At 38.2% G+C, this 15,014-nt stretch overlaps 1 protein-coding gene and 2 long non-coding RNA genes across 3 annotated transcripts in view; 2 read left to right on the forward strand and 1 right to left on the reverse strand.

Annotated features, from left to right (window-relative positions):
* Nucleotides 1-15,014, forward strand: part of s100p (S100 calcium binding protein P) — a 267,160-nt gene that overhangs the window by 200,857 nt on the left and 51,289 nt on the right. The gene's annotated exons all lie outside the window — the stretch shown is intronic.
* LOC143711521 (uncharacterized) overlaps nucleotides 1-15,014 on the reverse strand; it is a 110,932-nt gene that overhangs the window by 31,645 nt on the left and 64,273 nt on the right. The window lies entirely within an intron of this gene.
* On the forward strand, nucleotides 12,152-13,913 carry LOC143712075 (uncharacterized). Its single transcript, XR_013194986.1, has 3 exons — nucleotides 12,152-12,595; nucleotides 12,920-13,035; nucleotides 13,654-13,913. It is a non-coding gene; the product is annotated as an uncharacterized LOC143712075 (long non-coding RNA).

The raw sequence follows: 15,014 nt of genomic DNA on the forward strand, positions 1-15,014 counted from the left end.
GGCCAAGGAGAAATCGAGTTAGGCTACGTTCACACTGCGACCCTTAGTGCTCAATTCCGATTTATTGCTCAGATCAGATCCGATTTTTTATTTTTATTTTAAATATCAGATTCCAGGGTGAACAGATCATGGTCCTGGACTGACTCGCATACTCAAAATAACTATAAGACGACGTCATGCAGCACGCTGTCATGCAAAAATAAACACGGAGGACATTAAAGTAAGCAATCACACAATTATTTATAGAGTGATCTGTTTGTGGAAGTCAGTGTGCATTCAAGATATATTTTTTTTTTTTTTACATTCATGATACGAGCCCTCATGTTTTGCTTGTATATAGAGCTGTCACTGTAATACTTAGTAGGTCTGACACATTGATCAATGTCCTTCCACTGACTACCTTTCACAACTGTTTTGATAACTTTGGGTATGTAAAATCTTTGAAGTGAATCTTTGAGCGCAGAATTGTAACGAATGTTGCTCTAGAGGGATGTAAAAGTTGCATGAATTCCGGTGTGACCGTTCAGACTGAGGTCGCATTGCAAAACATCCGACCTGTATCGGATTTACGACCACATATGGAAGTGGCACAAATCGGAATTGGAAAGATCAGATTATATGTGGTTTGTGCAGTTCACACTGCATGACACATACGAGCAACAAAACAAAACAAAAAAATTCTTATTTGGCACACATTTACCTGGAGTCTGAACCTGAATGCAGAAGCATTGTTTGTGCAGTGTAAACATGATGATCCAATTCAACCATATAAGCAAATATGACTTCAAACATCACATTTGGGTTTAATTTTTCTATTGCTGAAGTAAGATATCTCATTACTTTAGTAATGACTAGTCATTACTTTTGGTGTGAAAGGGCCTTTGCATTTGCCAAAAATAGAACTTTTGTTATTTTGTTATTAAAAATCAAACAATAAAGTCCAGCCCAGGTAAGAAAAAGTAACTCAAAAGTAACATAACACATTCCTTTCCATAAAAAGTAACTAAGTGACACAGTCATTTTTTTAGGGTGTAATGCAATATTGTAAAGCATTACTTTTAAAAGTAACTTATCCCAACACTGGTTCTCACTCACTTAACTGAGAGAATGTGTATCTCATTTCTGCTCAAGCACCTTCAGCACAAATGGAATCTTGTGTTCTTTAGAAGAGCATTCGAGGATATAAGCAAGTGACATTATATGCTGACACTTTGGATACAAAACGGTAAAAAAAATTGAAAATAAAAAAATGCGAGCAACTCAATCCATTTTGATTTCATCTCATCATAGAAGTTACCGAGCAGCATGGGGGTACGCTTGATGAAACAAGAGTACCAGAGTTTGGGCCCAAATAATTGAATGTGAACAGAGACCAGAGGGGCAAGGGGAGGGCGGAGCAAATCGAACCTGAAAGCAATCGAACCAAGTCTGAAAGCTCCCATATTATGATGCCATTTTGGGCAGCTAAATCTATATTAAGATTTTTTTTCTTCTTCTACAAAACAGGACAAAAATGTTTATTTAAACTGAAATAGTGTGTGTGTGACAGACATTTTGCTAGTAAATATTGTGCTGCAAACAGATATTGACTCTCCCTGTTCGGTTACTTCATTAAACAAATTCCTCAATAACCTTTGACCAAAAAAGATGTTTCATTGCATTACATCAGCCACACCTTTTGATTTCCAGCCAAACGGGTTATTGATAGTTCTGCAGGGGAGTGAGATGGATGCTTGAGAGCACAGGGTGAGTCCAGATCAGTGTTTGAACATCACACACTCACATATAATCTTAGATATCGCACTGCAACACCTCTAAGGGACTACCTACAGAGAGAGGAGAAGAAATGTGTCTCCTGATAAAAGTTTTTTTCAGGAAAGTGCTGATACACGTTTACTCGAACACAGTACACACCTGTCTGCTGGTGGCCATTTATTCCTCATCCATCTCTCAAGTTTGACCCCTGACAGGTGGTAGGCACTCACCTAACGATAAACCGATCCCAGGGTGTCTTTTCAACCTCAAGCACAGCCCTGCCATTGAGTTATTCACAAGATGTCAGCACAAGCTGAAGTCAAACACTCCCACAACAGGAAAGAAAACAGATCTCTCTAAAATAGCTCAAATGTTGCTGCAGCAACAAAATCAGACAACACCAAAAAAATAAAAACCTAAATCTTTTTTTCCCCCAGATAATGTTTTAATAATAATTGTTTTTCGTAAAAATGACAATATATAAGTCAATTACTTAATTTGGGAAATAACTAACCGTTTGCATCTTTATATCACACTTATTATTTTTAAATTATATGTGATAATACACTACCATTCAAAAGTCTGGGGTCAGTACGTTTTTATTTTTATTATTAATACTTTTTACATTTATCAAAGGAATCCAGTGAAGACAAAATGCTTCAACTAAATGCTGTCTCTTTCTATTCATCAAAGAATCCTTGAAAATTTATAATTTATTCATAATTTAAAATTTATAATTTTCACAACAATATTAAGCAGCACAACTGTTTTCACCATTAATAATATTATTAATAATAATAATAATAATAAAACTGTTACTTGAGGACAAAATCATCACATTACAATGATTTCTGAAGGAAGATGATGCTGAAAATTCAGCTTCGCCATCACAGGAATAAATTACACTTTTTAAATATAATAATATTACACAATATTGCTGTTTTTACTGTATTTTTGATCTCTTTAATCAAATAAAATCATTTCATTTAAATAAAATGAAAAATCTTTTTTAATGTTTTCAAAATCTTAACTTCCGATAGTGTATACCTGCCTTTAAATATTAGGAAGGGAGTCCTACTCAATTAGTTCACAACATTTGTGGGTCCTTGTCAAATGATTTAAACACCACTGCTATAGAGTTTCAGACCTCAACATAGTCTCACATTGTACTCAGATCTAGCAATTTCCCAAAGTATAGAACAAAGTCAATGCTTTCAATATTACCTTGCTGAACAAATTGGTTATGGGCTCTCTAACAACCATTCAGAATTCCTTAAAAAACTGTTTCCAGAACACCCTGGTCTAGCATTGTCAGACAAACACCAATCACATTTTTTTCAGATAATGTAAAAATCTAGTTATGTATAAGAACAGGGAGTTCATTTAATATGCTTACTGTATTTCAAACATTGTCTATTTTTATATCTCCCAATATAATTTGAGGAGAAACATTTCTGACAAAACTAATGTTTAAATGAACCATCTGAATGAAGAAAACTCAAGAGCAATGACATATTCCTTTGGGTCCTGTCAGCTTTAAGATATGAATAACTATGCCTCAATAGCTTTCATTTGACAGTGACATGTTTACTGATCTGAGCTCTGCATTTGCTACAATCACCAAATGAAAATAAATCAAGTATTTTTATCTCAGTTTTGCACTGCATCAGAATATTACCTCAATGGCTGCCACCTCTCGTATTTCATTACATGTGAGAAAATGCCACAGCTTCAGAAGAAATATGACACCTATAATGAGGCAAGAGGGAGACGATGAAGATCTAAAATTAGCAAGAATCTGTTATCATCTCTGGAGGGATAAAGAAATGAAAGAAAAATGTATTCCCTAGTTTCATTCCTATGTTTGTAGGCTGTTAGATGTGTACAACACGTCACTAAAGGGGTAGATAATCCAAAAAATAAAATTGCATTATAATTTACTCAATCTCATGTCGGTCCAAACCTCCAAAACTATGTTAGTACAGAAGAATGTTCTAGTTGCCTTTTCCATGCAATTATAATGGGGAATGCAATAACACTTTAAAAAGAGTGTAAAATACCATAAAACTATAAAAAACAAATGGGGTTTAAAGTGTGAGAATTGTCATTTTGGGGGAACTCTCTTTTCATGCATGTTATTGCAACCTAGGCTCATTGGAAAAACTTACTTCTACCAAAACTCCAAAAACGTATTACATAAAATTAAAATCACTGTGGTTTCCAGTCGAAATGAACACTAGTGGCAGTAAAACACCAACACCTTCTTCGAACAGATTATAGGGATTAGATTAGATTACAAGGCAGATTATCAATTAATATTATGACCTCATACTATAGAGAATGATTTGTAAACTTATACAAGTCTGTGTTACATGTACGGCTTGTAAACTTGATTAGTAGCTCACCTGGTAGCACTGTACGCGAGTCATATGTAACATGTTAATGGTATTTTTGCTTCACCAAATGCGTGTTTTATCTCATGTTTGCTTTTGTAAACACTATCAGGGTAGGGTTTAGTAAGTTATTTTCAAATGCGATAACCTTTTAACTTTTTACCGCTACTCACCTCACTCATCTCCAAACTGCGCTGAAAAGAGCAAGAAAGAAAGTAAAAAACACATATGTTTCTGAACATGCTTTTAGTGCCACTCACTGGACATTTCACATTGAAATTGTCGCAAAACCACCAAGAAGCCTGGGTTCCATTATTGCATGCATGTTGAAACTTGCTACCTCAAGACTGACATCCAAATGTGGAATCTAGAATTACTAGATGTTCAACAAAGTGACAAGGTGGCACATATTCAGATATTCATTTGTTGCTTTTATCCAGAAACACCCCTCAGGGATAGAGATGGGGGACGTGAGCGTGGAGTGTCTGGGAGTCTGCATGCATGCACGGAGAGAGTTCTGATATAATTACACATGGCAGATCCAGGGCATTTTCCTGCTATCATAAAAGAGCACTGAGTGATATTGATCCTGCTGGGTTCTTTTTATTCTGCTTTCGCTCTCTTGGTTACTGAGCCGTTACAGACCACTAGGCACCATGGGAACTGAAGAACGGAAACATGCCTGATTGTCCTTGCTGTTATTTGAAGTTTCGGGCACAATGACTCATGGAATATTTGTCCATTCTCAGAGTAAAGAGCACTCTGCTATTTTGTTGCACAACCTTTAGCAAATGGCTTACAGAGAATTAAATCTGTCTTGATAAAAACCCAAACTTAAGTTGTAGAGTTGGAGAATCTTAATTACTCCAATAACATCTCCAATGAAATGGTCCTGGTGCCAGTGATCGGCCACCAATGTCTCTAAATCTCTCTCAGTTTGGTGCACAAGTCAGTGTGGGTCCGTTCTATGATGTAAATTGTATGCTAATACAAAATCTGCTCATAAACAAACAGTGCTTTAATCCTAAAGGGATAGTTCACCAAAAAAAAACAAAGAAAATGTAGTTATTTACTCACCCTTGTGTCTGTATCTCTTTAAGGATGATGTACATGGTACACAACGACTGCAATTTTCCACTTCATTTTCTTCAAAAGAGGTGAAAGTGACAGCAAAGCATTTGCATTTTATGCATTTTCTGGATGTCTTTATCCAAAATGATTTACATTGAAGGCATTATTGGTTCATTCAGTAAAAATTAAATCCATTTGCAACTGCTAGTGCCATGCTCTACGGTTTTGAGTTCCATGAACACTTAATGTTCTATTCTTCTTCTATTTTGAAAAATAGATTCTATATTTTTGTGGCTGCCACGTGTCATTGACCAATCAGATGATATTTTAATCACAACCAATCAATCTGCATTTAGATTATATGTGGATATGTGGTCAGAACAATATGAGGAATATTAGCTGTAGCAAATTTTCTCTTATATTTTGTAAATTTTTGTTGTTTTATTAGCTATCACTTAATACAACACTGAATATATAAAAACCAGCAGGTTTAAGAAGACTCACTGGATTTTTTCCCATCCCAGTAGAGTCTTTTCTTTAGTCGAAACACATGGAATGGTTTTAAAATGGCTTTGCGTTGGTGGAAAAGAGGTATCCGTCTCGTTTAAGGTCAGTGTAAGTCATCTGTCACTGCTGCTGAAGTCAATCTGTCTGCCAATTACTATTATGCAATCAGCTTGTTGCCGCTAGGACACAATAACATTATTAAAACTACAAATATCTCACCAGAATTGTTCTAAGGGATTAATATTCATTGCACACAGGCTGCTGAGAATCTGCGTAGATTTCCTGAAGAGTTTGGTTTACATCAAAAAATATTGATCGATCCGAGTCATGAATCAGTCGATCTGTCATGAATGTCTGAGACTTTACTACCCGTTCAACCATGAGTATTTGTCCAATCGAACTGATAGCATTTGGTGGCAGTTCAGCATGAAGAGTTGTTCATCTCTGGGGACAGACAAAGGAGAGCTGTAGTAGGGGAAACCAAATGAGTTATTCTCTGCCTCTCTGTGTTTCACTCACTCCCTCTCTCTCTGACTCTTCCCTCACTTCCTCCAGGGCTACTGTCAATTACTCAGACATTTAATCACCCCTCTGCTCTGTGGATGTGTCCTTACATTACACCCAGTGCTGGCTGGCAATGTCAGCTATAAATAACCCACCACAGGGTGCTAAGGGCCATAACAGCACAGCTCACTGCCTCTGCGCTTTTAGAGAGGCCGAGTTACACTGGAATTTTAGAACACAAGCGTAACACATTATTGTTATCATCCCTTCCCGTCAGCCAATCTGAACTGCAGTAAAGTTGCTTTTCAGATCTTCCAAATGTGTTGATGTAGGCTTTGAGAAGCAATGCCTGATTTGTTTTCAAGTCAAGCCCTGTTTTACACATGGTATTAAATGCATTTTGGTAGATCGGATCAGAATTAGACGAGACAGACCCCTTCCTGTTTACACCTGGTGTTTCTTCTGCCCACTTTCAACAACTTCTAACTTGGAATTTCAGCCGACAAAGCTAAATCCCATCTGGCCAGCGCGCTTCCCATTATGTTTACGCATCAGTTAGGTCAGTCAGGTGGAGAGTAGGCGTCTTTTGTGGTTGTAAGAAGACATTCGACCATATGAGCGTCTACACTATGAAAACAATCCAGTCAAATGCGCTTGGCTACCTCTGGAAGTGGTCGAAAGTGGACAAACTCAAAATGTTTTAGACCCCGTTTACACCTGTATTTAGCATCATCCATTTGTGATTCAATTGACAAAAACACATCGTAATACCAGGTGTAAACAGGGCCTCAGATGTAATTGGATTGATTCCCTTCAACATTGGATTTAAACTCACTGACTGAATGATATTTCTTTTCTTTGTGATTTGGGCATTTACCAGCTGGTTCACAAATTGTAATTCATGCGAATCATTACGAATAATTCATGAAATGGACTGATTCATTTGCAGCAAACCAGGTGTGAATGGATCATTCATGAGTTGAACTCATTGATTTGTGAAAGAATCAGATCGATTCAAGAAAGAATCATTAAGCTTGAACAGAAAATTGAGTAAAAGGGTTAGTTCACCCAAAAATGAAAATCTTGTCATTAATTACCCATGTTGTTCCAAACCAGTACAATTTTCATTCATTTTCAGAACACAAACCAAGATCTTTTTGATGAAATCTGAGAGCTTTCTGTCCCTCCATTAACAGTCTACGAAACTACCACTTTCAATCCCCAGAAAGTTAATAAAGACATCATTAAAGAAATTCACGTGACTCCAGTGGTGTAACCTCAATTTTATGAAGCAAAGCGAGTGCTTTGTTTTTGAAAAAAAACATCTGACCACTTTATTTACAAAATATTAATCTCAAACGTGCATTTAAGCAACAATGTCTGCTCTTGCGTCAACACGCATGCGTTGGCGGTGCTCTCGTGAACCCACAATGGAGATTCATATTTTGCAAATAAAGTGGAAAATCAGTTGATTCGGTTCACATATGAGACTTGACGATGTATTCATGAAACGGACTGATTCATTCACAAATGCATCTAGCAGCAGGATCTAACAGAATGATGTGGTTGCAGCAGACGTGGACAAATCAGTTTGTTTCATGCATGTCAGATTCAAGTCAGATTTTTAGAGTTCAGCACATATTTTGTTAGTGCTCTTTACCTGATTATAATAATTAACTTAGTGAATCAGGTGCAAACCATTTAATCTGGTTCATACTGTAAATATGATTTCAGAATTATCCATAACCTCACTGACTCAATTATCCAGTTGCAGTGGTTCTGGTCGTAATGTCGCACTGAAGAGGAAGATTATCAGTGAATAATGATTTAAATCATTCCATCAGTCTCCACTTTGATTTTTTCATATTTTCATTTTTATAGGAACTCTCTCTCTTTAAAGCAGGAGGGAAGTGCGTCTCTCGGTTGGCAGGATATAATGGGTCCAGAGCTTGTTCCACACTGTCCTTCTCATACAGGTGAGGTGAAGAGAGTATGTTAATAAAACAAAACAACAATACAGGGCAGAGGCAAATAAAACTGATCATCCCCAAATTATAAATATTAATTCAAAATATTGATAAAAACCAAATAGTGATGCTACAGTGGTGAGCAGTAGATCAAGTGTTGTTCAGTAAAATAAAAACCACAACAGAAAAACGTCTTCATGTTTTCTTTAGATATCCATTAAAGCTAAAATATATATTCAGTGATAAAATTAACATGAAGCAAAAAAGGGAATAAAAAACAAAACATGGAGTACACCAGCAAACATGCCTTTTTAAAGTCCTGCAAGCTAAATATGATCCATAACAGCATGACATGTTGTGTAGCCTAAATTAGAACAAATAAATTCCATTTTATCTTCTGTATATTTCATAGTAAGCAATGCATGAGGACACCAGAGACCGCAGCGATTCCGCTGATGTCAGTACAAACACCAGCTGCTCACCAGAAAAACATCTCAACAAAGAACTTTTTAATGCAAAAGTGTGTATAATGGAGATGCAATCTAGGTCTAGGCCATAGTACTTTTGGATTGGATGCAATGGATTCTGGGAACTCGGCCAGATGACTTTCTGCAGTTAACCTAGCAGATATTTTATACAAAAGCCAAAATAACAAGCAGCTTTCATGATGCAGCTCCTGTGTTTGTGTGTGTTTGTTCAGAACGGGGACAATTTCTTCCTCTCGCACAAGAAAGGCTGTGATAAACTACTACAAAACATCAAATTGGTGGGTGGAATATGCACATGGTGGTGCTCGTAACAACAATGATGTCTGCTTTCAATGTGTGTGTGCTTTGTGGCTGAACATTTCTGAGGTTTTGGACACGACTAAAGGAAGAGGTTAACCGCTTTTTGTACTGCAAGGTTTTCCCGCCTATCCATTTGACTCCTGTAAAGGAAATGCGCATGCTGCCCAAACCACTGCGTGATATATAAGCCATTAGCCAGTGAGATCCAAAGGAAACATCAGCACAGTGATGTACAGCTACATTGAATAAACACTAGATCATCTTAGAAATATGTATTGTGTTTACACAGCTGACAGATTCAAATGAGATTTGTCCATTTTTAAACGGTTTTGTTTTATGTGCGACTTCTAAATTAACCCAAGCCAAGTGCATCTGTTATAAAAACCTGTTTTATGTTGATTAAATGTTATTGCATTTCAAACTAGCAGCTCATATTAAATTGGAAATGTTCAAAAACTAATCAAAAAGAATGAATTGTTCGACGACAAGGACAAAAATGGTGCTTTTGTGTCTTAATCACTTGCACAGTTCTCATTGGATGGCGGTGGCATTACATACCCCGTGTGTTGTGCTTTCATGACAAGTGTTTCTCTATTCATTAATGCTAATGAGGACCGACATGGAGATTAACACGACAGCCCTAGGGCTTTGGCTGAGAACCAAAGTCTTAACCCCAGAACCAACACCCTTAATCCAGGGGTCCGGAGAGATTCCCCAGCATGTACTAGATCACGGATTCTATGTTTTATCAAAGTCTTTTTTTAAAGAGTCAGGGTTCGGCAGACATTTTGGGATCAGCTCAAGGCAGCTTTTCCAGTGAAGCAAGTACAGCTCCTGCCTACTTGAATGAGGACAGTCTGAAATACTCAAAACTGTTTGCTAAACTTACACTGCAAAAAAAATAAAAAAAAATTTCTCTGTATTTTTGTCTTGTTTTTCTGTACAAATATCTAAACATTCTTAACTCAAGATACATTTACTTGAGAAACAAAATGACAAAAGATTTTAAATATTATTTTCTATTTTTTTTTTATCATAATGAAGTGAGTTTTTGCTTAAAACAGGAAAAAATATCTGCCAATGGGGAAATATAAAATAAAATCGGTAACTTTTTCAATAAGGTTTTATTTGTTAGTTCATAATGCATTAATTAATGTTAACGAGTGTTACCATAAAGTAATTTTTTTTAAAGTTTATTTTTCTTACCCAATTATTTATTTTTTCTTGTTTTAAGCATAAACTTAGTGTGACAATTTTTAGCCTTTGTAAAAAAAAAAGTGTAATAATACATTAGTTAATATATCTTCAAGATTAGGAAAACATGTAAAGTGATTATCTACCATTTATAAACCAGCACTGAAGAGTGAATTTCTTATGGAGGTGCAATACAAATGTTAATTTAAAGATGTGATCCTAAGAAACAATTTATATCTGAATAGTGCTTTAGATGTAAACTCAAGACAATTAACAATGTATCTTCTGTGGTTCATTTCATAGTGACGGATGGTTGACAAAAATGAAAAAAAAAAAAACCTTTAATCTGGTAAAGTCTTCATGTTTTATCACTTCAAACAACTATGGATAGTTTGTACCTCTATTGCTCAGCTGAGGATAAAACCAATTGATAAAAACTAATTTCCAAATCAGTTTAGTCCAATCTAGAGCATGTCTGAACATTTCAAACTCTTCAGGTCTAAGTTACTTTTTGTCTGATCCTTTAAATTACAACTGCAATTACAGTACAATTTATCCTTGGCTCAATGTTTGGGCATACTAAAACATGTTCGTATGTTTCCAACATGCCACCTGTTTTGATTCAAGATCTCATCACTTAGAATTTACTGAAAGGCAGTATATGAGCTAAACGGTGCGTTTTTGAAAGAAGCTCAGGAGAGCAATATTTAAAGAATGAGAGTCAAACCAACACACACACACACACACACACACACACACACACACACACACACACACACACACACACACACACACACACACACACACACACACACACACACACACACACACACACACACACACACACACACACACACACACGGCAGTGAGTGGGAATGATTGGTTTGGCAGTATGTCATTACGGTTGCTTGGCCGACCATATGTTCAGCATGGCTTTGCATGTTAACTCATTGATTATTTCCCAACACTAACACACTCACAGCAAGAAACACAGTCTGTGTGAGTAAACCTTCTGCTGCTGTAGATGCTTTAAACTGAACAGGTTAAAGCTTTGAGACTTTAAACAAAGGGAAGGGAAGAATATTATTTTAAAGTGAATAGAAACAAAATATTCGCAAACCATTTTACTTTCATAATGTGTCAAATTTGGAGGACAATTAATCAAGAAAAATGTTACTTTGGACTTAGAACATGCTAACTGGTATCTTTATTGGAATTAATTAAATGAAAATCTATGAAGACAAGTATTTTCCTATTTGGAATAATGCTGTATGCACCAATTAATCATTAACAATTATCAGAAATGTGTTTTAAGCAAATAAATAGGGTGCATTTTGCCCTTATGTTGACTTTAAGAACTTGCATATAATATAATATAATATAATATAATATAATATAATATAATATAATATAATATAATATAATATAATATAATAAATATAATATAATGCTAACAAGCAAACCTGACTCCACCAGCACTGACAGAGACACAAATCTGACTTCCAATTTGACTTCAAATCATCAGACATACAAAAATAAGACATTTAAATATTTAGTTCAGTCATGAATATAACTGTCACGCACACTGTCGCGACAGCGCGACAGTGTGCGCGCTGTCACGGAAGCACCAGCAGAAGCGTTCAGCCTCCCCGTGTGAAGACCGACTCGGGTAAAGACCATCGACTCTACCTGTGCGACTCCACCGAGCAAGGACTCCGGCAAGGCACTTAAGTATCCTTGCCTTGTCTTCTCTCCTTTTCCTTTCCCACTTCTATTGTATTTCCCTTTCACAACATGTGCTTTCAATACATTCCTGTTGTCTCTCGACAACGTGCACTCATCACGCACAGAAGGCAGCGCAATACTGCTAATCTGCGTCCCATTCTCTTATCCACACACACACCTCTCTCTCTTTCTATGGATCTATGGAATTGTGAGTCAGCAGTCAATAAAGCTTACTTCATTCCAGCCTTTGCATCTCATTCTACTCTTAATATATTGGGCTTGACTGAGACCTGGATCCGTCCAGAAGACTCAGCAACCCCTGCTGCTCTCTCTAACAACTTCTCTTTCTTCCACACCCCTCGCCAGTCTGGGAGGGGTGGGGGTACTGGTCTTCTCATTTCTAACAACTGGATATACTCAACTCTCTCTTCTCTATGCAATAACAACTCGTTTGAATATCATGCAATTACACTTACAACTCCCATTAGGATCCATATTGTAGTTATTTATCGCCCCCAAGGTCAACTGGGAAGCTTTGTTGAGGAGCTGGATGTGCTGCTGTCCTCCTTCCCTGAGGATGGCACCCCACTCGTAGTCTTTGGTGATTTCAACATTCATCTAGAAAAGGCGTATGCAACAGACTTCATCTCTCTTCTAGCCTCATTTGATCTCAAACGGCTCATCACCACAGGTACTCATAAGTCTGGCAACCAACTGGACCTGGTTTACACACGCAACTGCATCACAGACAACATTTTGGTGAAACCTCTCCATGTTTCAGATCATTTCCTCATTACTTTCAATCTACAACTCACTACCCATGCTCCACCAACTCCCCTGCAGTTACTTTCAGACGTAACCTGCGCTCACTTTCTCCTTCCCATCTTTCCTCTGCTGTGTCATCTTCACTTCCCTCACCCTCACAATTCTCATCTCTAAATGTGAATACCGCAACAGATACCTTAAGCTTCACTTTAACTTCTTCTTTAGACAATATATGCCATCTCTCCTCCAGGCCAGCACGCGCTACTCCCTCTAACCCCTGGTTATCTGAGGTTCTTCGTGAACACCGGACCAAACTCAGGGCAATGGAGAGGAAATGGCGCAAATCAAAAGACACGTCTGACCTGAGTATGTATCAGTCTCTGCTCTCTTCCTTTTCTGCTGATGTTCACGCTGCAAAATCTTCATATTTCCACAGCAAGATCAACAGCGCCTCTAACACACAAACACTTTTCAAGACATTTAACTCTCTCCTCTGTCCACCTCCACCATCACCCACCTCCTCTTTAACTGCTGATGACTTTGCTAACTTCTTCACCAACAAAACAACTTCTATCAGCAGTCAGTTCTCAACTCCAGACACACAGGAACCCAAACCATCCTCTCCCACTACCAGAAATCTTCTCTTTACCTTCTCTCCGCTAACCGAGGAAGAAGTATCTAAACTTCTCCTCTCCAGTCATCCTACCACCTGCCCTCTAGACCCCATCCCCTCACACCTTCTACAAGCCATCTCTCCCACACTTCTACCAGCACTCACACACATCATCAACTCATCCCTCCACACTGGCATTTTCCCTACAGCATTCAAGCAGGCTCGGGTTACTCCACTGCTTAAAAAAAACAACATTAGACACATCACTTTTAGAGAATTACAGACCTATCTCTCTCCTACCATTCATTGCGAAAACGCTTGAACGAGTTGCCTTCAACTAAGTGTCTTCTTTCCTGTCTCTGACCAACCAGCTAGATGTCAACCAATCTGGCTTCAAGAAAGGCCATTCAACCGAGACTGCACTACTGTCGGTCACAGAAGCCCTGCGGATCGCAAAAGCTGCTTCCAAATCTTCAGTTCTCATTCTGCTGGATCTTTCTGCTGCCTTCGACACTGTGAATCATCAGATCCTTCTGTCCACCCTCTCATCACTGGGCATCAAAGGAACTTCCCTCCACTGGTTTGAGTCCTATCTCACAGGTAGGTCTTTCAGGGTTACATGGAGAGGCGAGGTATCCAAAGCACATCAACTGAACACAGGGGTTCCTCAGGGTTCAGTTTTTGGACCACTCCTCTTCTCCATCTACACCACATCATTGGGACCCATCATACAGGCACATGGTTTCTCTTACCATTGCTATGCTGATGACACCCAGCTCTACCTCTCATTTCAACCAGATGATCCCACAGTAGCTGCACATATCTCAAGCTGTCTGACGGACATCTCGGCATGGATGAAGGAACATCACCTGCAGCTCAACCTGGCAAAGACTGAGCTTCTCGTCCTCCCTGCAAAGCCGTCTCTACAGCACGACTTCACTATCCAGCTAGAGTCATCCTCAATCACCCCATCAAGGTCGGTCAGAAATCTTGGAGTAATATTTGATGACCAGCTGACCTTCATAGACCACATTACAAAGATAGCTCGATCATGCAGGTTTGCAATGTATAACATCAGGAAGATCAGGCCTTTCCTAACTGAGCATGCAACACAACTTCTCGTCCAAGCCCTGGTTATTTCCAGGCTTGATTACTGCAATGCTCTTCTAGCTGGACTTCCATCATGTGTTACTAAACCTCTACAAATCATCCAGAATGCTGCAGCCCGCCTTGTCTTCAACGAGCCCAAAAGGGTTCACGTAACTCCTCTGTTCATCTCACTGCATTGGCTACCACTCGCTGCTCGCATCAAATTCAAAGCTTTGACGCTTACTTACAGATCTACCACAGACTCAGCTCCGTCCTACTTTCACTCCTAACTACAAGTCTACGTCACTAACAGAAGCCTACGATCGGCCAAGGAGCGACGGCTCGTGGTGCCATCACAGCGAGGCACTAAAACACTCTCCAGAACATTCTCATTCACGGTTCCATGCTGGTGGAATGATCTCCCCACCCTCGTCCGTAATGCAGAATCCCTGACAGCATTCAAAAGACAACTGAAAACTCATCTCTTCCATGAGTACTTAACAAAAAAAAAAAAAATTCTTCTCTTTTAAATCTTTCCTTCCCTTTTAAATCTTCCCTTGTCTGGCTTTTGCTACTCTGAGCAATCCCTGAACTTTGTATTTTGAGCACTTCTTGCGTCGTTCTTGTAAATGAAAATAAAAAT

Source organism: Siphateles boraxobius, unplaced genomic scaffold (genome assembly GCF_051911475.1).
Source record: "Siphateles boraxobius isolate OS27281-9 unplaced genomic scaffold, OSU_SipBor_1 5, whole genome shotgun sequence".
Lineage (NCBI taxonomy): Eukaryota > Metazoa > Chordata > Actinopteri > Cypriniformes > Leuciscidae > Siphateles > Siphateles boraxobius.